This window comes from Pongo abelii, chromosome 9 (assembly GCF_028885655.2).
Source record: "Pongo abelii isolate AG06213 chromosome 9, NHGRI_mPonAbe1-v2.0_pri, whole genome shotgun sequence".
Lineage (NCBI taxonomy): Eukaryota > Metazoa > Chordata > Mammalia > Primates > Hominidae > Pongo > Pongo abelii.
Window position 1 is genome coordinate 123,804,650 of NC_071994.2, and position 27,477 is coordinate 123,832,126.

Genomic DNA, 27,477 nt, shown 5'->3' on the forward strand with positions numbered 1-27,477 from the left:
GTGAAACAGTTGTTTCCTTACCTCTCATTTTGTTTTGAAGTTGGTAACTGCCTTGTTTTATCATTTGCTTAGTTTTCTTTGTACTTACCAATAGCCTCTCGGAATGATTTTCTGCAAGGTCACTCTCTCCAGGTGATCAGTCAGCCCCTGTGTCTTGGAACCTTCACTCCTGGACACTTCTGTTCTTATGTCTGGACTGCTTGCCTTCTAGGCCTGGTGCCCAGCTGCTTTCCTGGGACTTCCCTTGGCCCCCTCTTCCCTAGATTCCTTTTGCCTGTCCCTGATTTACATTCCCTGTTTCTGAGACCTTGCATCTTCTTCTTTCTTGGTTTACTCCATTGTTTTGATGGAGCGTGCTCTCCAGGAGTTTTCTCAGATTGAAAAGCTATGCAGCAGCTGAAGACATGGTGACGACTGTCCTCTGCATGCCGCTGCACACCCTGCACTCTGGCTGGTTGCCTTCCACACCTTAGCACAGCAGTCTCTTTTCCCCCGGGCTGGATCTCCTGTTTTCTGTAGCCCACGTGTTCCTTTTGCTTAGGTTAGTCCCTCATCTTGCTGGAAGATTTTGATTTTTTAGGAAAGCTGATTGGTGGCAGGACCCTCCTGCATGCTCACTAGTAAGTGGCAGAATTGTGACTCAAACGCAGGTCTGCTGGTTTACATCAGGTGTTCCTCCTCCACCAAGCTATGATTCTAACTCCTCCTCCTGTGGGGGCCCAGGAGCCGCACCCTCCCCTGGCTCTCACCACCCCTCATCCACCTGGCCTGGCCCACCCCCCTCATCTCTCCTCTCCTTCCTCTCTTGCCAGCCTCCATTGTGGATGTCTGTCTCTCTGACACCCTGCACCTTTGCCTAGACTACGTCTAAGGCCTGGGTTGCCAGGACAGAAGCCCCAGGTCTGTGAGGTGACCTGGGTTCTTTAAACTTTCCTGGGTGAACGACCTACTTGGTGGTGGGGAACATGCTGGGGAACATGTTGGGGAACATGAGGACTGAGGCCATTACTGTGGCACAGCCCTGCTCATGGTCCTTTGATTGACAGGAAGTCACCGGAGGCATCCGGTCTATGTCAGCTGGAGCTGCTATAACAGATCATTCTAGCATAGACTGGGTGGCTTGAACAACATGTATTTCTCACCATTCTGGAGGCAGTGAAGTCCACGATCAAGGTGCCGGCGGATCCAGGGTCTGAAAAAGGCCCCCTTCCTGGATTGCAGATGGCCGTCTCCCTGTTGTCTTTCTCACATGGTGGAGAGCAGAGAGAGCAAGAGCAAGTTCTGTGTCTCTTCTTTGAAGGGCACGAGTCTCCTTCTTGAGGGCTCCACCCTCCTGATCTAATCACATCCCAAAGCCTCCACCCCTTAATACTTCGTCACCTTGAGGGGTAAGGCTTTCAACACTGGAATTTTGAGGGGTGACACACACATTCAGTCCATAACACGTCCCCACTACAACATGCCTGATAGCCCTTGCCTGGAAAAATTTCCATCTGGATCGGGCAGGTCAGGGAGTAGAGTGTTGTGGAGAAGATCAGGTGGGAACTCATCTGAAGTCCCTTACAACTTGGAAGGCATGAGCATGTCGAGGTGGGGAGTGGAGAGAGAGTGCGCCTGTCTCCTTCGCAGGCTGTCTTTGGGAAGATTTGCCTGGCCTGCTTTAAGGAGGCTGCCTCCTCCTGTCTGGGCTCTTTCTCTCCCTCCCGTCTTTACAATCATCACCTCTTAAAGCATTGCCTTTCTTGGGAAGTTTTCCAGGTGGAGTGGGAGCAAAATGGCAATTCATGCCAGAAGTCAGGCATAAATAAAATCCACTGATAATTCCCAAGGCCTGCTTTTGCCATTAGCTTCAATCTTTCTTACCCACTAAACCCTCTCCCAGAACTGCTAAAGGGAACAGCACTGATGGATTTGTGTCTTTCCCCTTTTCATTTCCGCTGTTCCCTTCTTCTGATTGAGGAACAAATTAGTAATGAAATGACCCAACTAAGGCCATTAAATATTGTGCAAGAAGATTGGAAAGCCAGAGGCCTTGGTAATCTCTAAATTAGACCATTGGGCCCAAAGCCATTGAGAGGTAGCCATACTCCATTCACCCATTCATTCATTCATTCATTCATTCATTCATTCAGTAGTCTCTTATTGATCTAATACAGTTCTAGGCCCCGGTGTTATGAAATCACAGTGTCTTTTAATTTGAGGTATTTAAAACGTATTTAAAGCTCAGTGTTCTCTTGTGGATTGTAGTTACCTTGAGGCCATGAGCCAGGGTGGTTTTGCCAGTTTGGTGTGATATCCTGGGTGTTTCAGTGCTTGGGTTGAAGGACAAGTGGTCTGCTTAGAGTGAGCCCCGTGAATGTTTGTTGTTGATGACGGTGATGCTTGATCAATAAAGTTAATCCTGCCATTGTCATCAGGATATAAATCTTTAGTCATCTGTGTGGGCATTTCTCCTTGAACATATGCTAAAGATGTTTAATCAGACTCTTCACAGCTTCCAAGAGCTGGGCCATGATGAAAAAGACGTTGGTACGTGGCTGTTGAGGGGAAGCTGTGCCCATAATGAGGAGTCAGTCAATTAGTCCTGGTCCCACATACCCACTCCCCACCTGTGACCATCCCCACCACTGCGGCAGACCCTTGGCCTCAGCTGTCCTTAGCTCTAGCTTGTGCGTCCTTGGAGGTCCAGCTCAAATTTGTCTCACTGGGTGGGAGAAAGAGGTACACAGGGGATGGAGAGAGAGAGTTGGAGCACTTGGGACTCAGAATGGTCACTGAGCAGGTAGACGAGGGCTGGCAAGACACATGGGGAAACCTAGAAACAGAGAGAGCAGTGGGGTGTGGCCTGGACTGGGAGTCAGCAGGTGCTGGTCCTGGCTTCCATAGACAGTGTGTGGATGGGCCTGACTCAAGAGCCAGGTGAGCACAGAGCTCCAGGATTTGGGGCTCAGGGACCCTCTCCCAGCCCTTCTATCTGGAGGTGGCCTGGGCTTACAGCCAAGCCAGGCTCTCCTTGGGTCCTTCCACATCCCAGAGGCCCACACTGAGCCTGGCTGCAGCAAGGCTGATGGCAGGGCCTTCGGGCTCCTGCTGATTCATCTCGCTGACTCCAGGCTCGGGGCTGCTACCCCAAGAGGGCCTTAGAGTCCTGAGAGCATCTCCTGACCAATCAATCCTCTCTCCCCTGGGACCAACACCAGTGACTCAGGGATAGAGTGCACCCGATGAAAGGTAGTATTTGTTGTGTGTCTCTCTCCAGCCTTATCCATGAGCTCCTTAAGAGCAAGGCACACACCTCCTCCCACGTGCCAGGTGCGTGGTGGGGCTCTGTCATGCTGGTTGAATTGAGCAGTGGTTGTGCTGTGTGATTATGCTGAGTGTACGGGGGACTGTGCCGGGAGCAGCCATCCACGATCATGTTGCTGGGCTGGATGGTCCTCCTTGGTTTTGGGTCTTCTCCCAAAGAGGGAGTGGTGGCGGGATGATCATAACAATAATAGCCAAAATAGCAAACAAGTCACAGTACCAGGGGCTGTGGTGACACGTTACGTATATGGTCTCTTAAATTCTCCCAGCAGTCCTGTGAGACGGGCGCTGTTACTCCCTTTTTGCACATGAGGACACGGAAGCACCTGGCTCACTCTCCTTCATTCTTCAGGCCTCCGTTTGAATGTCTTCTCCTTTGGGAAGGCCAACATCCTCTACCTCCATAACATTGCATTTTTGATACTTCCTGGCTTTTGATGATTTGTGTCTCTTCCCTGATCTGTAAGGGCAGGGGCTACATCTGTCTTGTTCACTATTGAACCCATGGTGCCAGGCACTCAGGTGGTATGGAGTAGATGCTCAATAAATGTGTTTGAATGAAGGAATGAACCAATTCTTAGTGCATCACTTGGTATCTACAGAAACACTCCATCAGTCAGTCTGTGGGGAGGGGTAGTGCTTTCCTCTGTGTCTCCCTGCAGTGCCCACTGAGCCGAGAGGTGTCCCAGAACCAGGCATCTCTGTTTAATAAGAATTCATTGAGCACCTACTATGTGCCTGGGTCTACACTGAGTGACAGGAAAGGGACCCCTGACCTCAAGGAATGTCTAACATTGAGGACATGGGAACTAAAGACTATATCTTCTTCAAAGAACTCCCTCACTTGCATTTCTCCTAAAGCTGTGTCATGCTTTGAAAATGCATCCTGCGTAGCCTTCTAAGAGTTCTGGGAAGAGAAGAATGGGCTCCCTGCTCAGCAGGCTTCTTAGCTCCAGAGGACCCTGTTGTGCCCACCTTGCCTGAGGTAGACCGGTGGAGGTGGTTCGGTTATGCACGTTCATGCTGGGATCCTTTGCTCCCTCCCTTTGAGGACACGAGCATTTTGGCAAATTCTGAAGAGCACACGTTTTCCGCTTAGCCCAGTCTGTGGCGGGCTCCTGGTGCCTTGGTGCTGCTATCTTTCCATTTATCATCTCAGGCCTCCCTCCCCTTTCCCTGCCCAGCCTTTTACCTGATTTAATTTTCACACCTTATTCAGTGGCTCCTCATGGAACTTGTCTGCATCATTTTACTTCTCTTCGCTCTGGCTCACGGGTCCTCTCACCATCTATCTTCCAGGCCTCCTCCACCCCCCAGAACATTTTGCAAGAAATGCAAAAAGCTTTCTTTCCACTGTGCGTCTAGGCAGGTGCTGGCCACTGCTGAATGGGGTGTGCTCCTGAGAGTACGGGTGTGGGTTTGGGGTGTGTGCATGGGTTTGGGGCGTGTGCCTCACATACCTACCCAGGCACAAGTGTAGAACTGATTCCTGCTCTTGCCCCATTCTCCCTCCAGAAACCACAGGTCACTTTGACTTCCTGCTGGGCACCCCTACAGATGTTGGCGGCCCCCTCCTCCCTTCTCCTTGTGCTTATGAACCAAGTAGCAGAAAGCCCCCTGGTGTTGGGGAGGGACCGCGAGGAGCGCTTGAGGATGATCCAAGGCCAGGCGTGGTAGCATGTGCCTGTAATCCCAGTGCTTTGGGACACCGAGGCAGGAGGATCACTTGAGCCCAGGAGTGTGAGGCTGCAGTGAGTTATGATCATACCACTAAATTCCTAGGCAACAGAGCAAGATCCTGTCTCTGGAAAAAAAAAAAAAATGCCATCCAGACGGCATCCTGCTGCATGCAGCTGGAAGATGCAGCCCCTTTTATTTTCTGGGAGGCGACCATAGGAAAACAAAGTGTGAGTGGCCATAATTTACTGGGCTCTTGGGTAAATTTGTATTTCATTCTGATTATTGAATGTGTCGCCTAATTGCAGCTATAAAAAGGAATAGTCCATCTTCCCCATGAAAGCCCGTTGCTGGCTGATTGTTGTTTAATTAGTTGATTCCAGCGGTCGAGGGGTGAGTTTGGAATTACAATTACAACTCCTATTTTTTCAGGGAGTTTGTTGAATTAATTAGTAGGACAATAGGATTCCTCATAGTTGACATCTTAAGAATCCACAATGATAACTTTAAAATTGGTTGCAAACATGAAAATAGGTGATTTGTCTTCTCTTCCAGGTGAGGCTAGACTTCAGGAAGACCCCCCCATTTCTGCTCCCCTCCTGGGCTTGGAGAAGAGTACAGCTGCTCTTGACTGGTGGGACCTTTTGCTGGCTAGGGGTGATGGGAGAAGCAGAGAGGGATCCACACACCTGTGCTTAGCTTTCTATGACCTGGGCGGGTGGAAGCCAAAGGTAAGGTGGGATGAGAGAGAATAAAGACAGGAAGGAAAGGGCTCAGCCAAGAATGTGTAGGTTTTAATGCAATGTCGATGAAGAGCTCTGCTTACAGCTGTGATGGTTATGGGCAGCCACCCTAGACAGGGGCAGGTGGCAGTGCCCTCAGAGGGGGCCCAAGAGGTAACAAGGCCACGGTCATGCTAGAAGTTCTGGGAGCTGGATAGGTCCCCATAGAGGAGCCTGTGTTCCCAAGGCCCCTCTATGACCACCAGCCCGTGCTGGGCCCGGGACGTGGCCGGCTGATGTTTGGTTCTGGGTAACCTCCAGCCTTCTGGTTAAGGTCTTGCCTTTAGCTCCTGCCTGAGTCGAGGTGGGAAACTGGAAGGACTCAGCTCCCTGTTCTCCTAAGCTTGCCCTTTCCTTCACTTTCTTGTCATATTTCCCCTCTCCCCAGGAGTCACCAGAAGCATCTTCTCCTCTGGATATAAAAGAGAAATATTGCACTTTAGCTGGCTTCAGCAAGAGAGGTGATAATGAGTATATGAGAGAAACTGTTTATCCAGGTGGTTAATATTTGAATAATCCTGAAGGTCATATGGCATGTTTCTTTCAAGGGAAGATTCTGTCCTCACCTCGGTGCATGTGTGGAGAGGTGGGGCAGGCACGGTGCTGTCCTGAACTTGCATCCTGTGGAGTTGCTGTGGTCTAGAGACATATGTGGAGCCTGGGGTGGAGGAGAGCCAGGTGGGTTTCTGAGGGGGTGAGTGGACTTTGGCCTGAGAGGGGTGTGTGGAGGGCAGAAGTCCTATGGGAAGAGTGGGATGATGGAGATCTCTTGGGTTAGAAGGGGCTTCTTCTGGTTCTGAAGGCAGTTGCCCAATAAAGGTGGATGGGAGCCTATTCCAGACACCACCTCGGGGGGTTCGTCTTTTCCTTTTCTCCACTAGCCTCTTACCCTGATCTTCCAGGGCTAGGTGTCCTCCAGGGGCCAAAGGGGCTGGGGAGTTTCTTGGAAGGCAGATCATTAAGATTTAATGGGACATTTCCTGCCAAGCAGACGGATTGTAAAATACAGCTAATTTAGAGAGCCAGGGGATCACAGAGTCATTTTGCCTGTCGTTGGGAAAGGCCAGACATGAAATTATGCCAGTCCCTGCCCTCCTGTCTTCAGTCCTCCCCAACTACACCACTGGGCAGCTGCTGAGCTGGCCCAGAGTATCTGCTGGACAGAGCCCCTCTCTGCTGGTGGCAGGGGCAGGTGGGTGTTTAGCTGGCTGAGGGCTTAGTGAGGAGAGTGGTGTTGGATCAGCGTGTGTGCAGCCACAAGCCCTTGTGCAGTGCTCAGATTTCTCAGCTCAGCCCCACGACCATAGCCACAGCCCAGACTTCCTTTCCTCCATCCCCTGTAGTGGCTTCTCAGAGCCTTGGTCTGGCAGGGTCCTTTCCTTTCAGCGGAGTGAGTTGGACAGTTGAAGGAAGTGAGTTGGAAAAGGGGTAGTGGCAGTTGTGTGTGTGTGTGTGCATGTGTGTGCATGCGTGAGACAGAGACATAGAGATGAACAGAGAGACAAAGGCAGGGAGATGAGGCAGCAACAGGGAGAAGGAAAGAAACAAGACCAGAGGGCAGGGAAGTAGAAGGGTACCTTTGCCTTCCCTGGGGCTGGGCTGTTTGGTTGAAGTTGATCTCAGCTGTATGTCTTTACCCATAGGTGACAGGAATGAGAACATGGAGGGATAGACGTGGGCACAGCCCAGGGAGAGGAAAGGGGACGTGAGAAGTTACAACAGCAGTGGGATCCTTTGGGGCCCTTGGGCTGAGATGCTGGATCAGTGCTGCCCAAGAAGCTGGAGTTTAGAGCTGCTCCTAGATGTGCAAGGGAAATAGCCATAGATGTGGACACCAAGAGGTTCTGCCACACACAACATGTATGACCTCTGTGAGGTCCCATAAAGATGAGGATACCATTGCCAACCTTACAGGTAACACAGCTGAAGCTTCTAGGACATACAGGGCATCCAGTAAGTCCGTGTTCCACCTTCCCTCCCTTCCACAGAGAGGGATACACGGATGCTTAGTACAGTGCCAGACACACGCTTGGCACTCAGTACAACGTGGTGGAATTGGATTCCGAATCCCAACAGCCACTCAGCCACTGCCCCTCGGCCTTGGGAGCTGGAGTCAGGCAGAGCTGAGGGTTGGGCCCAGCTGGCCAGTGGTCTCCCGTCCCAGCCAACGCCCTGCCCAGCCCCTGGTTTCTGGTATCACCCTGCTGTGTTTTCCCGCTTCCTCACTTGGCTCATCTCCACATATACTCAGAGAGGGAGGTGGGGAGGGTTGCAACTGTCTCCAGCCCCATGGGTGGCTGGGTTTGAGCCCTGACTCTGCTGCTAACCAGCTGTCAGAAGTTGCGGGTTAAGTAGTGGGGGTGAGACGGGAGTTCCTGCAGGCAGGGCCATGCTTCTGCCATGTAGAAGCGATACCGTATCCCTCTGTGAGTGCCCAGGAAGGCTTGGAGGCATACTCCTACCTGAATATGACAGTCCAGCTCAAGTGGCATTTATTGAGCAGCCACTGTATGCCAGGCCCTTTCCCAGCACTGAGGATCCAGCTGTGAACAAGGCTGCATGATGGTGGGGTGGGGACAGCCAGCCGTAAACAAGGATGATCGGGAAGTGACAGCACACGACAAAATAACCCCCCCGCTTTTTTGTAGATGGATGAGGCATGGGGTTGCGGAGTGATGGGGGCGGGTGCTTTGTAGGGTGAACTGAGGAGGCCACACTTACGTCAGCCCCTTTCAGAAGGAGCCAACCACACAGAGTTCAGGGCAGAGCCTTCCAGGCAAGGGGAGCAAGGCGGTAGCAAGGTGGGGACAGGCTGAGTGTCTTCGAGAGAATGGACAGATGGCCAGGGTGGACACAGGGGTGTGGAATGAGAGGAGGTCAGAGAAGCACGCTGGCCTTGTGTGCCAGGGAAGGAATTTGGATTTTATTCTAAAATAAGATGGCTTTGGAGGAGTTTAAGCAGGGGAGTGACAGTCTGATTTATATTTGAAAAAGTTATTTTGACAGCTTATAAAGGATAAATCATAGGAGAGGAAGAGTTAAGCCATGAGTAGCTGTAGGTTGAGTGAGAACTGACAGAGGCTTGGACATAGTATGGCCTTGGAGGCAACAGACATGTGTGGGCAGGTCCCGATCTGTACAGTTTCAGGTTTTTATTAAGGTATGTTTTACACACAGTAAAATTCCCCCTGTTTAGCATAAAGTTCCATGACTTTTGACAAAGTCCTGAGTTGTGTAACCACCACCACAATCAAGATATGGAACATCTTCGTCACCCCCCAAATTCCCCCACACCCCCGGCAGTCACCCTCCCTCCCCACCTCCCACCCTTGGCAACCACTGATCGTGTTCAGAATGTCATATAAATAGAATCACATAGTATATAGCTTTCTGAGTCTGGCTTCTTTCACTTGGCATAATGTATTTGAGATTTATCCATGTTGCTGCATATGTGAGTAGTTCATTCCTTTTTATTGCTGGATAGTATTCCATTGTGCAGAAATGCCAGTTTGTTTATTCATTTACCCATTGAAGGACGTTTGGATTGTTTTCAGTTTTTGACAATTTCGAATAAGGCTGCTCTACACATTTGAGTACAAGGGTTTTCTTTCTTTCTTTCTTTTCTTTTCTCTTTCTTTCTTTCTTTCTTTCTTTCTTTCTTTCTTTCTTTCTTTCTCTTTCTTTCTTTCTTTCTTTCTTTCTTTCTTTCTTTCTTTCTTTCTTTCTTTCTTTTTCTTTCTTTCTTTCTTTTCTTGTCTCTCTCTCTCTCTCTCTCTCCTTCCTTCCTTCCTTCCTTCTTTCTTTCTTTTCTCTCTCTCTCTCTCTTTCTCTCTTTTCTTTCTTGACAGAGTCTTACTCTGTCGCCCAGGCTGGAATGCAGTGGCGCAATCTTGGCTCACTGCAACCTCCACCTCCCGGGTTCAAGCGATTCTCCTGCCTCAGCCTCCTAAGTAGCTGGGATTATAGGTGCGCACCACCATGCCTAGCTAATTTCTGTACTTTTAATAGAAACAGGGTTTCTCCATATTGGCCAGGCTGGTCTCAAACTTCTGACCTCAGTGATCTGTTCTTACCAAAGTGCTGGGATTACAGGTGTGAGCCACCGTGCCTGGCTTCTTTTCTTTTTTTTAGAGACAGGGTTTTGCTCCGTCATCCAGGCTGGAGTGCAGTGGTACGATCATAGCTCCCTGCAACCTCTGCCTCCTAGGGTGTAGCGAGCCTACTGCCTCAGTCTCCCCAGTAGCTGGGACTACAGGCATGAGCGACTGCACCCGGTTTTGAGTGCAAGCTTTGATGTGAACCTAAGTTTTCATTTGTCTGGGGTAAATACTTAGGTGTGGGTTCTATGGTAAGTGTATGTTTAACTTCCTAAGAAGCTGCCAACCTGATCTCTGGTAGCTGTGCCATTTTCCCTTCCTATCACCAACGCCTGAGAGTTCCAGTTGCTCTGCATCCTCACTAGTATTATCCTTAAAACATTTTAAAAATTTTGTTTCTCCATTTTATGAGGCGTATGGTTGTATCTCGTGGTAGTTTTAATTTGCATTTCCCTAACGACTTAAGATGTGTCTTTTCATCTGTTTATTTGCCAACCCTGTATCTTTTTTTGGTGAAGTATCTTTTAGTCTTTTGTACATTTTTATATTGGTTGTTATTATTGCATTTTGAAAGTCATTTATATATTCCAGATACAAGTCCTTTATCAGATGTGAGATTTGCAAACAGTTTCTCCCAGTCTATGGCTTGTCTTTTCATTCTCTCTCTCTCTCTCTCTCCTTTAAATTACAAGACCAAGTATACTTATGAAAATAGAGCAAGGATTAAAACATACGTAATTCCTTGATCACAGACACTTCCTTTATTGTCATTTAGAGAACGCTTTCAGAAGACAGCCTCTTTGAGAATCTTATTTTGATGGTCCAGATTTTGTAGTTTCTTGTTTTTAATTGTAGTAAAATACATAACATAAAATTTATTATCTCAACCATTTTAAATGTACAGTTCAGCAGTGTTAAGTACCATCATGTTGTTGTGCAATCAGTCTCCAGAGCTCTTTCAATCTTGCAAAACTGAAACTCTGTACCCATTAAATAACAACTCCTCATTCCCTCTTCCCCTCAGTTCCTAGAGAACACCATTCTGTCTGTCTCTGTGAATTTGACTACTCTAGATACCTCATGTAAGTGGACTCATATAGCATTTGCCTTTTTGCGACGGGCTTATTTCAGTTATCATAATGTCCTCAAGGTTCATTCGTGTTGTAACATGTGCCAGAATTTCCTTCCTTTTTTTTTCTGAATAGTTCATCATGTACTGTTTTATTTCAGTGAATGGAAGATTTTTCTTTTTTTCTTTTTTTTTTTTGAGACGATGTCTGGCTCTGTTGCTGAGGCTGGAGTGCAATGGTGTGATCTCAGCTCACTGCAAGCTCCACCTCCCGGGTTCACGCCATTCTTCTGCCTCAGCCTCCCTAGTAGCTGGGACTACAGGTGCCCACCACCACACGTGGCTAACTTTTTAATATTTTTAGTAGAGACGGGGTTTCACTGTGTTAGCCAGGATGGTCTCGATCTCCTGACCTCATGATCTGCCTGCCTTGGCCTCCCAAAGTGCTGGGATTACAGGCGTGAGCCACCGCACCCAGTCTGAATGGAAGATTTTTCACACTAAGAATAGTTTGTAGGCAGGAGGCTTGAGAAGAACCTAACAGAACTTTCTTCTACCATGGGCATCTATAGGGCCATTCAGATAGCCAGGCCTGAAAAGTAGTAACAGTCTTTGTTTCTTTTTTTTTTTTAATAGTATGTATACATATACATATACATATACATATACATATACATATACATATACATATACATTATACATATGTATATATGTGTATATATATAAAACTTGTATTTTAGGTTTGGGGTACATGTGTAGGTTTGTTATATAGGTAAGTTGCATGTCATGGGGGTTTGGTGGTCAGACTATTTCATCACCAAGGTAATAAGTATAGTACCTGATAGGTAGTTTTTCAGTCTTCTCCCTCCTCCCACCCCCCACCCTCAAGTAGGCTTTGCTGTCTGTTGTTCCCTTCTTTGTGTCCATGTGTATTCAGCATTTATTAGGTTGGTGCAAAAGTAATTGCAGTTTTTGCCATTAGTAGTGTATTAGCACCCACTTATAAGTAAGAACATGCAGTATTTGCTTTTCTGTTCTCATGTTAGTTTGCTTAGAATAATGGCCTCCAGCTCCATCCATGTTGCTGCAAAGGACATTACCTTGTTGTTTTTTATGGCTGCGTAGTATTCCATGGTGTGTATGTACCACATTTTCTTTATCCAGTCTACCGTTGATGGGCATTTAGGTTGATTCCATGTCTTTGCTATTGTGAATAGTGCTTCAGTGAACATATGCATGCATGTATGTGTCTTTATGGTAGAAAAATGTATATTTCTTTGGGTATATGCCCAATAATGGGATTGCTGGGTCAAATGTTAATTCTAAGTTCCTGGAGAAATTGCCACACTGGTTTCCACAATGGCTGAATTAATTTACATTCCCACCAGCAGTGTATACATGTTCCCTTTTCTCTGCAACCTCAGCAGCATCTGTTATTTTTTTATTTTTTAATGGCCATTCAGACTGGTGTGAGATGATATCGCCTTGTGGTTTTGATTTGCACTTCTCTAATGATTCATGATGTTGAGCATTTTTTCATGCTTGTTGGCCACGTATATGTCTTCTTTTGAAAAGTGTCTGTTGATGTCCTTTGCCCACTTTTTAATGAGGTTATTTGGTTTTTGCTTCTTAAGTTCCTTATAGATTCTGGATATTAGACCTTTGTTGGATACATAGTTTGCAAATATTTTCTTCCATTGTATAGGTTGTCTATTTACTCTGTTGATAGTTTCTTTTGCTGTGCAGAAGCTCTTTAGGTAGTTTCCATTTATCAATTTTTGTTTCTGTTGGAGTTGCTTTTGGTGTCTCCATCATGAAATCTTTGCCAATGCCTATGTCCAGAATGGTATTTCCTAGGTTATCTTCCAGGGTTTTTATAGTTTTAGGTTTTATATTTAAGTCCTTAATCCATCTTGGGTTGATTTTTGTATTTGGTGTAAGGATGAGGCTCTCTATTCTGTTCCATTGGTCTATGTTTCTGTTTTGTGTACCAGTACCATGCTGTTTTGTTTACTGTAACCATGTAGTGTAGTTTGAAGTCAGGTAACATGATGCCTCCAGCTTTGTTCTTTTTGCTTAGGATTGCTTTGGCTTTTCAAACACTTTTTTGGTTGCATATGAATTTTAAAACAGTTTTTCCTAGTTCTGTGAAGAATGTCATTGGTAGTTTGATAGGAATAGCATTGAATCTGTAGATTGCTTTGGGCAGTGTGGCCATTTTAACAATATTGAGTCTTTCTATTCATGAACATGGAATGTTTTTCCATTTGTTTATGTCATCTCTGATATCTTTCAGCAGTGTTTTGTAATTCTTGTTGTAGGGATCTTTCACCTCCCTGGTTAGCTGTATTCCTAGGTATTTTATTCTTTTTGTGGCTATTGTGAATGGAATCATGTTCTTGATTTGGCTTTCAGCTTGGACGTTGTTGGTGTATAGAAATGCTACTGATTTTGTACATTGATTTTGTATCCTGAAACTTTGCTGAAGTTGTTTAACAGCTCTAGGAGCTTTTGAGCAGAGACTGTGGGGATCCTTTCTCTTGTCTGATTGCTCTGGCTAAGACCTCTAGAACTATGTTAATAGGAGTGGTGACAGTAGCCATCCTTGTCTTGTTCTAGTACTCCAGGGGAATGCTTCCAGCTTTTGTTCCATTCAGTATTATGTTGCCTGTGGTTTTGTCATAGATGACTGTATTAGGCCATTCTTGTATTGCTATAAAGAAATACCTGAGACTGCTAATTTATAAATAAAATAGGTTTAATTGGCTCACAGATCTGCAGGCTTTACAGGAAGCATGGTGCTCTATCTGCTCAGCTTCTAGGGAGGCCTCAGGAAGCTTACAATCATGGTGGAAGGTGAAGAGGGAGCAGGCAGTTACATGGTGAAAGTGGGAGCGAGTGAGATAGAGACAGAGACAGAGAGAGAGGTAAGGGGAGTTGCCATACACTTTTAAATGACCAGATCTCATGAGAACTCACTCACTATTGTGAAGACAGCACCAAGCCGCAAGGGATCCACCCTCATGATCCAGTCACATCCCACCAGGCTCCACCTCCAATACTGGGGATTACATTTCAAGTGAGATTTGGGCAGGACAAATATCCAAACTGTATCAGTGGCTCATTAGTTTGAGGTATGTTCCTTCAATGCATAGTGTGTTGAGGGTTTTTAACACAAAACGATGTTGAATTTTTTGAAAAGCCTTTTCTGCATCTATTGAGATGATCATATGGTTTTTGTTTTTAGTTCTGTTTGTGTGGTGAATTACAATTATTGATTTGAACCAACCTTGCATCCCAGGGATAAAGCCTACTTGATCATGGTAGATTAGCTTTTTGATGTGCTGCTGGATTTGGTTTGCTAGTATTTTGTTGAGGATTTTTGCATCTGTTAATATGTTCATCAAGGATATTGGCCTGAAATTGTCTTTTTTTGTTGTGTCTGTGCCAGGTTTTGGTATCAGGATGATGCTGACCTCACAGAATGAGTTAGGGAGGAGTCCCTCCTCTTCAATTTTTTGGAATAGATTCAGTAAGACTTTCCTTCTTTTTTAAGATTGAATAATATTCCATTGTATGTTTGTACCCCATTTTGTTTATCCACGCATCTGTCAATGGACCCTTGGGTTGCTTCCACAATTTGGCTATTGTGAATAATGGTGCTGTGAACATGGATATACACATGTCTCTTTGAGACCATGCTTTAAATTCTTTTGAGTTCTTTTCATTCTCTTTTTTTTTTTTTTTTTTTTTTTGTGAGACAGAGTCTCACTCTGTAACCCAGGCCAAGGTGCAGTGGCCCTATCTCAGCTCACTACAGCCTCTACCTCCCAGTTCAACCGATTCTGGTGCCTTAGCCTCCAGAGTAGCTGGGATTACAGGTGTGAGCTACTGTGCCCTGCCCTTTCCATTCTCTTAATAGTGCCTTTCGAAGAGCAGTAGTTAATTTTGATAAAGTCTAATTTATTATTTTTTCTTTTATAGATTGTACTTTTGGTGTTGTATCTGAGTATTGCCTAATCCAAGATCACAAGTGTTTTCTTCTACTCTGATCTAGTTTGAGTTATTTTTGCATATGGTGAGAAGTATGGATTAAGGTTCTTTTTTTTTTTTTTTTTTTTTTTTTGCAAATGGGTATCCAATCATTTTAGCACCATTTGTTGAAAAGTCTATCCTTCCTCTAGATATGTTTTTGAGACAGGATTGACAAGATGTGATTTTGGATGTGGAACATGAAGGAGGGGGAGGAACTAATGGTGACTAAGTTCTGGCTTGAGAAACTGGTTGGGTCAGGGTGCCATTTCTAAGAGGGGAGAGTCTTGGGGAGAAGCACCTTTAGCAGTTGGGAATTCAGATTTGTGTTTTAGAGATGCCCATGGGGCATAAGAGTGTCCAGGAGACAGCTGGACATATGAGTCTGGAGTTCAGGACAGAGATAAGAGCTGGAGATAGGGATTTTGCAAAGCATTGGCACACAGAGACAGGTGTGTGAGCTGACACTTGGACATGTGTTGAATACAGCCGTGGAGCTGTAGTTGTAGCAGGAGCTCTGGGTGGAGTACATGGGGGAGCAGGGAAGAGCCTTAGGGGAGGTCATGTGAGTGGGTCTTGAAGGATGAATAGGAGTTTGCCAAGAGATAATCTAGGGGGTGGTTTTTCAGGGGAAGTACCGAATATGCAAAGGTTTAGGGGCATGAAGTGTAGGGTGATGAGGAAATTGAAAAGAGTTTGGAGTAGCCAGGGGAAAGGTGCATGGGGAAGAGGACAGGCGATGAGGCTGGGAGAGAAAGCAGGGCCAGTTCAGGAAGGGCCTTCATTTAGGGAGAGCAGTTTGGACTTCCCCACATAGACACTGGGGAATTAATGAAAAGCCTGCTGTAAGGGAGTGCCTATTGCTTCCTTCCTCAGAGGCGTGTTTTAGGTGGATCACTAGGGCCTTGGTGTGAATTAGAGGAGACAGGAAGATCAGCGAGGAGCTCTCCTTCACTGCCAGATGCCGAGTGTGTGGACTTAGCGGTGCTTGGGATGGGAAGTGAGAGGTGACAATGGGACATTCGGGTGATTGTCCTTGTCCTCCTGTTGCAGTCTCCCTTCCCTCTGCCCCACAGCAAGGCTGCCCTTCCTCCGACCTGGAGAGTGTGTTTGTCCCTAGGGATCCCGATTTGATCAAGCCCCAGGGTGCCGAGAAACCTCTCCCTGCTTTAGCCTCTCCGTTCCTGATGTGTGGTTGGGATCAGGCCCTGTGGTCGTGCTGCCCCAGGCATAGTAGTGAGGGGAGGTCCAGATTCTGGCCTTCAGTGGACTGGTGTCAGGTCTGATGCCTCATCCATTGGCCTAATCAGACCCTGTCAGCCCTGACAGGAATACAGATGTGATGCTGCTTCTTCGCTCTGTCTGAAATTGCTTTGTAATAACGGTAGGAGTTAGAGAGGCATTTTTATTGATTAAACAATCGAGGCGATTTGTCTACAAAACTGAAAATATAGAGGTGTCTCTTTCTCTCTCTGTATGCATTACACATGCTTATTTATTAGAGGCGGCAGTCTCTGCTTGTAATCAAGCTGATGTTTATGATGGGGCTGTTTTATAAAGCCAGGCAAAGATGATATAAGGGGAATTGGAATGAAAAGAAGCCCTAATATAACGACACCGACAATCGGGGTGAGAGGCCCCTGGGGAAGGCACCGCGGCCGGTGGGAGTGCATGGTTGGAGGGAAACTTGGAGCCACTTTGACATGGAAAAAAATCTTATAATGTCACATGGAACGGAGACCGTGAGCTTTGGATCCGATGGCTCAGCGTTTGAATCTTAGCTCTGCCATTTATTGCATGTGTCACCTGGGAAAAGTTACTTAAAATCTGTGACACTCAAAATAGGGATAATGGTATCTAATGAGATAGCATATGTGAATCGCTTGGCACAGTGTCAGACATATGTAGTTATTATTATCATGATGTCTCCAGAATGGAGTTCTAGGTAGGAATGGGCATGTTAAGGTGCTTGGACCAGTAACTTGTGAGGGGAGCAAGTCAGGAGCTCTTTAGGGTTGATTTTCAGGCCCAGCCCATTCATCCTAGACCCTGTTTACAAGGCCAACCTGGCCATGGCTCAGCCAGTGGTCAGCTATGCTTAGTCTTCGGGATTTTAGGCCTGCTGGACTACCTGGCCAGGTACCAGTCAGCTCTGGTGCTGAGTAAGTCTGTGGGGTGGCACAGGCACCAGCAGGCTAGTGAGCTGCCTATTGAATTGGGTGGGAGGAGCAGGGCCTTGTTGGACAAGGATGCCACTGCCGGAGCAACTAGCTACATTATTAAGAGATCTTTCTAATTCCACCCTGATATGGCATAATTATTCCAGCTCTGCAGGGCTCAGTATGAAAACCGCTGTCAGTCATTTGGCTGCCGGGATTTGTCAAACTGTATTCATGAATTTATCACCCCAGACCGTGAGCTGTGGCACACCGACTGGGGGTGGGCTGCAAATTCAGGAGGGCAGGTGTGTGGGCGGCCAGAGGGGCACGAGACAGAGATGTCCAGAGCACCTGTCTCTGCTGGTGTGTGGCTGGGCTTGGCCCGCTCCTGGGGCCACCCAGAATCCAGGGGGAGGTGAAATAGCTTCTGGCCCTCTGGTTTCTCAGTATCCCAGTTCAAGATCTATTTGGGGGAGGCTTCTTGGAGTGTGGTGTTCTTGAAGTGGGAGTTTTAGGAAGAGATGATCATCCTGCCATCCATCTCCCTTCCTTTTTGCCTGGCCACCAGTCACCCAGCACATACCTGGTACTTAATGTGTTCAGGCATAGAGGGAACAAGGCAGTGGGCCCTCTATGGTCTCAATGGGATGGGGAGACCACAGGCATGACACAGGGTCTTTCCCTGGCTAATTTTTGAGTAGGTTTTCAGCAGGGACTTACTGCTATCCAGACTGGTCAGGAAAGCCTGACAGCAGGAGTGGGGTTTGTGGGAGGACTCAGTGAGGAGTGGTGGCCGCCGGGAGGCATCCCAGGAGGTCAAGGGTGTAAGTCAAAGGACCACACAGTTGGAATAAGGAATGGAAGAGTTTGGCGGCAGGGGATAGTATAGGGCAGGGTTCTCAACATTTTGGGCCACACAATTCCTTGTTGTGGGGGTGCTCTCCTGTGCACTCTAGGGTGTTTGGCAGTCTCCCTGGCCTCTACCCACCAGATGCCAGTAGCGCGCCCTGTAGCCCCCAAGTTGTGACAACCAAGCACAATTCTAGACTCACTGCCTGTCTCCTGGGTAGCCAAGGTGTCTCCAGTTGAGAACTGCCGGTCTAGGGGATAGAGCTAAGAGTGCAAATGTTGGCTGGGTCTGGAAAGTCTAGAAGACCCTTGGCTTTCAGGTCAAGAAAGTTGGGACTTTATTCTAGAAATAATGAGGAGCCTTTATGAGCAGATGGCGCAGAGAGGCTGTGGTATCAGGAAACTGCCAGGAAGTTTTGCTCAGGACGAAACTACCTTCTCTGCTAAGGGTTGGGAAAATCAGATGCCCTCTGGGCCTCAGCTGAGTGGTGACATGCACCAAGCAGGCCAAGCTTAAGGCAGTAGTCGCTAAACAACTTGTAATAGGCTCAAGAATTTGCATTTCTAACAAGTTTCTAGGTGACACTAATGCTCGTACTGCTGGTCTGGGGACCACACCTTGAGAGCCGCTGCACTACATCATTTTAATTTACTGCCTAGGCCAACCATAACACAGTTGGCAGGCTGTAGGTATACAGCCCTTATTTCTTCCTAGGAGAAGTCAAAATCCTACCTTGGCCACAATCTAAATGCCAAGGGCTTTTCTAGGGAGGGCTTGACAGATTGGATACACCTGCTTTTGACTCAAGATAAAGCTTGGGAACTCCTGCTAGCTCAGCCCTCGGAATCTCCATGGTGTTGGCCACCCGTGTCTCACTATAGCAGTTGAGTCTCTTGAATTAGATGCAACCCCTGCAGGACAGGGCTCAGGACGTTGGAAATCTGAACAAAATCCTTCAGCCAGTGGCCACCGTTTGCTCTGGGAGCATTCCGTTTGCATTCTTTGGCTCCTAAGGGAACTCAGAAAGCAAAGTGTAATCCTCCCTGAACCCTCAGGTCTCTCACCACCCCCTGCCTGCCCAGCATCTCCTATCATCACAATTCCCGGCCTCAGCAGGAGACAGGCACATTTGTCTCTTTTCATATACATTTAAAAGGTATTGATAGCCAAAAAGGCCAGAGGGACACACACGGTCCTGCTTGGGCAGCTGGCATTTTCACACTTCTTTCTCCCTTCACTCCTAGAAGGCCAGAGCAGGAAAGGACCTCAAAGGTCATTGGACCCAATCCCCTGAGGCCCAGGGAGGGAGGTGAGGGTTGCAGGGTAACACAGCCAAAGAGGGGCAGAGGCAACTTTCAGTGCTTTTGACCCAAGCATCCTGCTGGTTCAAGGACATAGCTGTGTCCAAGGCCAAGGTCTGGAGCTGGGAAGGAGGATGTGTTTCAATGCGTTTTTCATCCATGAAGGATTCCTTTCATTGCCTTTTTCTTCTTTCTCTTTAGTGTTTCAACCAGAGCCTTCACCTTACCCCTGACCCTGCGCCCTACTCGTGATCCTGCACCTTGCCCCTGACGCCCTGCCTTCACCTTGGCCTTACACCTTACCCCTGCCTCTGCTTCCTCTCATCTGGCCCCAGGAGGCCTCCACCTGCAGGCCTTAGCACTGAATTCATTCTGCCTGGGCAGAACATTTCCTCCCAGCTGCAGGCTTTGTCTGAATTGGAATGAAATAGTCTCGCAGAATCTGCTCTCTTACCTGGAACTAGCACTTGGCCTTACATGTTAGTCTGGTGGCCTGGGTCTGCAGCCCTAGACGAGTCCTAGTGATGCCTCCCTGCACCCTGACATCCAGGTGCCCCCGGCTGCTGGCATAGCATTGTGATTATTGCTGTATTTCTAGGCTGAGCACAGTGCCTGGAATGTAATTGGCACTCGTTTCAATTGTAGAGTGAATAAATGGGTGAATAAATATGCTTTGCTCATTCCCTTGATTTGGACTCAGGCCTCTTCTTTGGGAACCCCAAGGCTCACCATATGGTGACTCATGCATGACTCAGGGATTTTAGGCCCCTCAGAAGCAGCTTCTGCCACAGGGTCCTTGCCTCTAGGCCCTGGCTAGCCTTTCTTTGGGGAATACTTAGTATATGCCAGGCACCTTGCTAAGTGATTTATACGGATTATTGATTCAGCAACCTCTGAGATGGGTACTGCTATCTCTGTCCTCCTGGCAGGTTAAATGAAGCTGTTGAGGGTTAAGGGACTTAACGAATCCTCAGCTTCCATCCTTCCCGGGGTTTCTGTAGGCCGACTCTCACCTGAGGCCCAAGACACTCCCAAATGTTGATGGTCATTGCCAAGAGGTGTTATGTTTAGTGGTTAAATCACAGGAGATCTGGCTGCCTCACCTGCTTCCTTCTCACACTGGAAGCGTAAACTGAGGCAAGTCACCATACTGCGCGATCCAGCCACATCTGAAAGAATAGGACCATGGTGTCTGAATTTATGGTCTCTGCTTCCCTTGCACATCCCCTCCCTTGACTGTGGGAGATACGTGTCTCCCACAGTCACGGGAGGAGATGGACCTGGGGCATGGCTGTGCACCTGGATGTCAGGAGGTAGGGAGGCATCACTAGGACTCACCTGGGGCTGGTGGATGCCCCTTGACCCTGCCTCCCAAGCCTGTAGCTGGGCTGTGATGCTGGCAGATGGGCCTAGGCATGACTGTGCTACTGGTTGGCAGGGAAGCTGATGCCTTAATAGGGCATCATCCCATGGCCACCTTCTCGATCCAATTCCATGCCATGTTCACTCTTCCTCTTGGTGTCTTCCCACTAGCCATAGCACTAATAAGGTTAGAATTTAATGTAAAAGCGTGTCGTAAGGGTTAACTGTAGCATACACTCAGTGTGCACCCCAGCTGTCTTCTGCCTCCTCTGGTCTTTTTACCTTCTTCCCTCTTCACTCCACCACAGCCTCTTCTCAGAAGTTCCCCTAGTCAGTACTAGGGATGAACGCACCCAGCTTTTTCCTCTGTCTCTTTGTCCTAGGCAGCTCTGTTGTGTGTTTGCCTATGGATTGATGCTCATAGACAAACATTTTGGGTGTAAGTGAAGTGCCGATGCTTGCATTTTTATAAAATAAGCTGCACAATGCCTAGTCCGCGCCTCTTCCTCCTGCATCCCTCCTCCTCCTCTTGCATCCCTCCCTCCTCTTCTGTATTTGCATCAGTACAGGGCCTGTTATTCCCACCAGATGAGTCAGGGGACAGATCTTAGAAGAGTAATTAATTTGAGCAGATGTGTGTCAGTGTCCTAGGATATAAAAGATGTCAGTACAAACCACGTGTGCAGGCTCCTCTCGGGTCACAAAGCCCTAGAATGCGGGTGGACCTCTCTTTAGGAAGATCCAGTAGGTGGAGGTCATTTGCATCACAAAAGACCTCGCTTTACAGAAAAAGATTCTCTGCTGGGGTCCTTAAAATCAGAGCTCTTTTGGTTTATTTAAGTGTTTTACAGGTCATTAAGTACTTGACAGAGAGGCTTTAGGGACTGGAAAACTTTATGTTCAAGCTTAAGAATCAGTGCCAATTACAGATCCTTCAGAAATGATGATGAAGCAGCCCAGAAATTGTGCGGAAGTCCGTGGGGAAATGCAGTCTGACCTGCTAACGTGTGTGTGCACACGCCTCTTCGGAGATGGCCGCCTTCCTACGATGGCCTGGCCCCCACTACGTGATTGTGCCTGTTTTTCTTTAATGACGAACCCTGAGAACAAGAATGAAGCTTGCCGTGCTAGTTTCCCAATTCATCCTCTCCTCTGCTCGGTACTGCATTCCTTTGGGCTGGAAGATTTCCTAACTGAAAATCATAGTTCAATGCAAGGGGATTTTAAGATTTTTTATCGAGTGATGTTTCTCTTGTAGACTCCCTTTCTACTCCCCAAAGCTTGGATTTCCTACCTTCTCTGGCTTCAGATCTGCCCCGGCACTTCCCACACCCTTCCTCTGAGCTCAGCATCTCACCTCAGCCTTCAGGGAGGAAGCAGAAGACATCAGACTGGAGCTCCTTTCCACCCTGAACTCTGCAAGCCCGCCTGACCTCCCACCCACATGTGTCCCTCCTGCAACTCTGAGGGGCTGGCCCTCCGCATGTCTGCCTCCCAGCCCCTCACCTTCTCAGGGATCTCACCTTTGAATCATTCGCAGCAGGGTAGGGACGTGCTCTGTTCTCTGTCATCTTTGAAAAAGCTGGCTGGGTGTGATGGTTCACACCTGTAATCCCAGCACTTTGGGAGGCCCAGGCAGGCAGATCACCTGAGGTCAGGAGTTCAAGACCAGCCTGCCCAACATGGCGAAATCTCGTCTCTACTAAAAATACAAAAAATTAGCTGGGCTGGTGGCGCACTCCTGTAATCCCACCTACTCAGGAGGCTGAGGTGGGAGAATCATTTGAACCCGGGAGGCAGAGGTTGTGGTGAGCCAAGATTGCACATTGCATTCCAGGCAGGGCGACAGAGCCTGACTCTCTCAAAAAAAAAAAAAAAAAAAAGCTGACTGCAGTTGTACCTCTTCTTCTGTTCCATTTCTGTTCCCTTTCGTAGCCAAACAACCCAGAAGAGTTGTGGGCATACACTGCCTCCACTTCACCTCCCGATCACTCTTCTGCCCACTGCAATCTGGCAGCTGCCCCACCAATCCACTCAACAGCTTGGGGAGGTCGCTAGTAGCTTCCATGTTGCCCAATCCTGTGAATACTCTGCTGTCCTCATCTTGGTTCTCAGCGGCGTTCGACAATTCCCTCCTCCCTTGAGACGCTTTCTCCAGGCTCTGAACACTCCATTCCTCCTGCTTCCCCCACCTCAGGTCTGTCTTTCTCATATCCCTTTCTGTTGACTCCCCCTTTACTCCTGTCTAAATGTCGGATGTCCCAAGCCTTGCCCCCCACTTCTCTAACTGTATATTCTCTCTGAGTGAACTCACCTATTGCCACACTTTCAATACCATCTATACAGTGATGACCTCCAACCTTCTCTCCTGAGTGCTGCTCTAGCAGTTCCATCTATCTATCTACTTGACTTTTTCATTTGAATATCCTCCATATATCCTAAACATGGAAAACCACTTTATTCCTCTTCCCAAATCTGTTTCTACCTCTTTCCCCATCTCAGTAAATGGCACGATTGTCCACCAGTTTACAAGACCAAAAGAATGGGAGTCGTTCCTCATCTCTCCATTCTCTAACTCCCCACATCCCATGCCCCACCAAGTCCTGCCAATTTACCTCCAGCAGGTGCCTCAAATTTAGACCCTTCTCTCTCTCCACTTGCCCTGCCACCCTTCAGTCCAGGCCACCACCATCTCTCTCCTGACCTAAGACGGTAGCCTCCTAATTGGTTTTTCTCCTTCCACTTCTCTTGTTCCTTGTTCTTCACACAGCACAGCATTTTAAAAACTATGCATTTCAAATACATCATTTAAATTGTTTCATACTACTCTTGTGCTTAAAACCTTTCAGTAGCTATTCATTACCCTTAGAATAAAATCCTGCTGGATGCAGTGGCTCATGCCTGTAATCCCGGTATTTTGGGAGGCCAAGGCTGGCAGATTGCTTGAACCCAGGAGTTGAAGACCAGCTTGGGCAGCATGGTGAGACCCCATCTCTTAAAAAATATATATACAAAAATTAGCCAGGCATGGTGGCATTTACCTGTTGTCCCAGCTACTCAGGAGGCTGAGGTGGGAGGATCGCCTGAGCCTGGGAGGTTGAGGCTGCAGTGAGCTATGTTTGCACCATTGCACTTCAGCCTGGGCAACAGAACACAACCCTGTCTAAATAAATAAATAAATAAATAAATAAATAAATAACTAAATAAAATCCTAACTCTTTGCCATGCCTTATAAGGCCCTTGTAATGCCGTATAAGGTATGATCTGGCCCATCTAATTCTCCAGCCTCCTCTTGCACTCTCTCCTTGATGGGTTGCCCTCCTAACAGCTGTTTCCTCCCATCTTCCATGTCAGCAGAAGCCTGATTTTGTTCAGATATAGGGTACTTTTTTTCCATGAAAGAGGTGGTGATATTTTCAGGGAAGGTGTGTGCCCTCCTGTGATTCACTGCAATTGAGCCACGGTTAATCCAAATCACTCATAGCCGTACCATGACTCCGTTGCCACTGATTGGGGTAAGTGGTGGGACTGAAGAGAATGTCTGCTGGTGGCTGTGGGAAAGATGGGCTGCCCTCGTACGAGAGTGACGCGTGAAGAGGAGATGCCTGCATGCGTCCTTCCTGCTTAGGGGTGTCGGAGGGTGAGGAGCCACCCCCAGCGAGGGAGACGCTGTCCACATACCGAGGAAGGCAGATGGAAGGAGCAGGCCTCTAAAGCCACAGTTGAGTTTCAGGATCAACCACAAAGTTGCCATCCTCCTCTTCAAAGGGATAATGAATGCCTTTATGGTTCCAGCCACATTTAGGAAGGCCGTCTGTTGCATGTGGATGAGCACATCCTAACCGGTATCTTTCATCCCGCTCGCTGTGTTCCACTCTCCCTGGTCTTGCAGCCCGTGGTCGTGCCGCGCCCTCTCCTGCCTCGGGAGGTGTGCGCACGCCGTTCCCTCTGGAGCACTCCTCGTCCTGCTTTTCACACATCCTTTAAGTTTCAGGTTGTTTTCACATAAAGGTTTCTCTGCTGTATTATTTTCTTTATGTCTGCTTCTTGTTAGTTTCATCCACAGCCCCTAGCACATTTTGAAATTATTTTTTCGGTATACTTTTTTTCTTCCCCTCTAGACTGTAAGATCCATAAAGGCAGAGACTGTATGTATCTTGCTCACCTTACAAGGTGCATGGCAAAAGGAAGGTGCTCACCACCTGTTTACTGACTGAGGGTGTGAATGGAGGAGTGGTGCTCATCTTCCTGACCTTATCCTCTGCTGCTTGATGACCTGTCACAGTTTCTACTTTAGCCACACGGAATGGTGGTTTCTAGAATGTTCTTTAGTCTCTGTCACTTTTCAGTCTTTGCATATGCATCTCAGTTTGCTGGAACAGCTCTCCTCCTTCACCCGGACACCTCCCACTCTTCTGTAGGTCTCGGCTGAGCTGCCATTTCTTCCTGGAAGCATCCCTTTGCTGACCATGTGCCCTGGGGACCCTGCTCTCAGCAGGCAGAGCGCCTCCCGCTGACCCTGTGCCCTTGGGACACTGCTCTCAGCAGGAACAGCACCTCCCAGTCTGCACTGTAGGCCCCTGATTGCTTTTGTATTTATTATTTCTATTTTTTGAGATGGAGTCTTGTCCTGTCACCTGGGCTGGAGTGCAGCCCAGCTTCCACCTCCCGGGTTCAAGCGATTCTTGTGCCTCAGCCTCCTGAGTAGCTGGGATTACAGGCGTGCACCACCACGGTCAGCTAATTTTGTATTTTTAGTAGAGACGGCATTTCACCATGTTGGCCAGGCTGATCTCGAACTCCTGACCTCAATGATCCGCCCACCTCAGCCTTCCAAAGTGCTGGGATTACAGGCATGGGCCACCGCCCCCGACCGGGATGGCTTTTTTAAATCACCATATCCCTAACATGCAGCCTGTAGTAGGTGCTCAAAAAGTAATTGTTGAATTAATTCCTTTGATTAATATTTTTGAATGCCCACTGTGTGTCACACATTGTGTTAAGTGTTGAGATTATAAAGATGAATAAGAAATTGTCTCCATTCTTACATTCTAGAAAGGAGACAGGTCTGTTAACCAGTGAATAAAATGCAATGTGATGAGTGTGGGAAAAGAGGCTGTGGGAACACCGATGAAGGAACAATGAAATCTTCCAGGGAAGTAGAAGATGGGGTGTTAGGGAGCGCTTCAGAGAGAGACTGGAGAAAGACACAGTGGGGTTCAAGCCAGCAAAATTATTTCCAAAGGGGAAGGATGGATGTCTGTGTCTATGTGTGTATGTCTATGTCTTTATGTCTGTGTGTCTACGTTGAAGTCTATATGTAAGTCTCTATGCCTAAGCCTCCGTCTCTCTAGAAAGCATATGGAGAAGGGACCACAATGGAGAAGTAAGGGAGAGTATCTGTAGGGAAAATGAGGGCAGAGGGTCTGAGAAGGGGCTTCAGCAGCTAGACTTGTTTTTTGTTTTTTTTTTTAGACAGAGTGTCACTTTGTTGCCCAGGCTGAAGTGCAGTGGCGCCATATTGGTTCACTGCAACCTCCGCCTCCTGGGTTCAAGTGATTCTCCTGCCTCAGTCTGCCAAGTGGCTGGGATTACAGGCACCCGCCACCACACCCAGCTAATTTTTGTATTTTTAGTAGAGGCAGGGTTTCACCATGTTGGCCAGGCTAGTCTTGAACTCCTGACATCAAGTGATCCATCCGCCTCGGCCTCCCAAAGTGCTGGGATTACAGGTGTGAGCCACCGCGCCCAGCCGAGATTTGTGTTCCATCCAGTTCTCCCCTCACTTGGGGCTTCTATATGTGTAAGCACTGGGGGCCTCAGGACCCCTGGCTTAGTCAACAGCTGCTCCCAGAGCTGGGAACATGACAGCTTCATGCCAGGGCAGCCCCAGGTAGCTTTGTTCTTGGGCCCGTAGATGCCAGAGGCAGCTCCACTCACCTTGCAGGGCTGCTCCCTCTCTGCTTGGGTTCCAATCTGGTTCTGCTCTTTACCTACTGGGTGATAGGGGCAAGTGCCTTCCCACCATGACAGGTTGATGATGTTTCCCGCAGAAGGTTCTGGGGAGGATGCAGTGAGATCATGTATGCAAAGCACCTCTCTTGGGGCTGTGCACAGTGGGAGCTGGGCAGTTGCCAGTTCCCTCTCCTTCCTCTCCCTCCTTGGCTGACTACCCAACAGGTGAAGACCTGCCCTGCTCTCTGACCGAGCCCCATGCGCCCCCAGCTGAGCCCCGTGGCAGGCAGCGGAGTCTCAGTGTCACATAAAGGCAGTTTCTTTAGCTGCTTCTTTTTAAAGAACAAAAAGCAAATTGCCTCTCAGTCTTACTTGGCTGCCTCAGCCGTGCGCTTTGCCAGCGTGTTTGTATTCAGGGATCCGTGGGGGTCCTGAGGTGGTGGGCCGTGCGTGCTGCCTGTTCAGTGCAGACCCCGCTTTGTCTGATTTCCAAATACAGTGCAGCATTCGAATTTTTCTCTAAGCATCTGAAAGGGAAAGGGAAATTGTGACTGTGGATGAGTCCCTCTTTAGCGACCTCTGTGAGATCCCCTCAAAGTTGTTCTCCAGCCCAGTTAGAAACCTGCCTGGCTTTTAGGAGCGGGAGTGCCTGCCGACGAAGACTCCTGTTCTGAGCCCTAATTACTGCTTGATGGAATGAATAAAGACGTCGTGTTTTCTGCATTTTACTTACAGAGTTGCTGATGCGGTGCATGTTGGATGAAACGTCTCTTTCCTCAGAGAGATTAAAAACTAAGTGCCTCAGCGACAGAGCCAAGCGGCTGTTTTAGCAACAGACTTCCCCTCCTGCGCTCCCTTGGCCTAGCAGTTGGAGCTGGTCTGGGCCC

The 27,477-nt window shown here is 47.9% G+C and overlaps 1 protein-coding gene across 9 annotated transcripts in view; it reads left to right on the top strand.

Annotated features, from left to right (window-relative positions):
* The window catches only part of GRIK4 (glutamate ionotropic receptor kainate type subunit 4), a 472,259-nt gene that overhangs the window by 59,136 nt on the left and 385,646 nt on the right, over positions 1–27,477 (top strand). The window contains exon 2 of one of the 9 annotated variants that reach the window (XM_054525263.2): positions 6,314–6,443. The exons of the other annotated variants lie outside the window; for them this stretch is intronic. The gene's annotated coding sequence lies outside the window, so the exon portion shown is untranslated. The remainder of the gene's footprint in view (positions 1–6,313; positions 6,444–27,477) is intronic. 9 annotated transcript variants of the gene reach the window in all.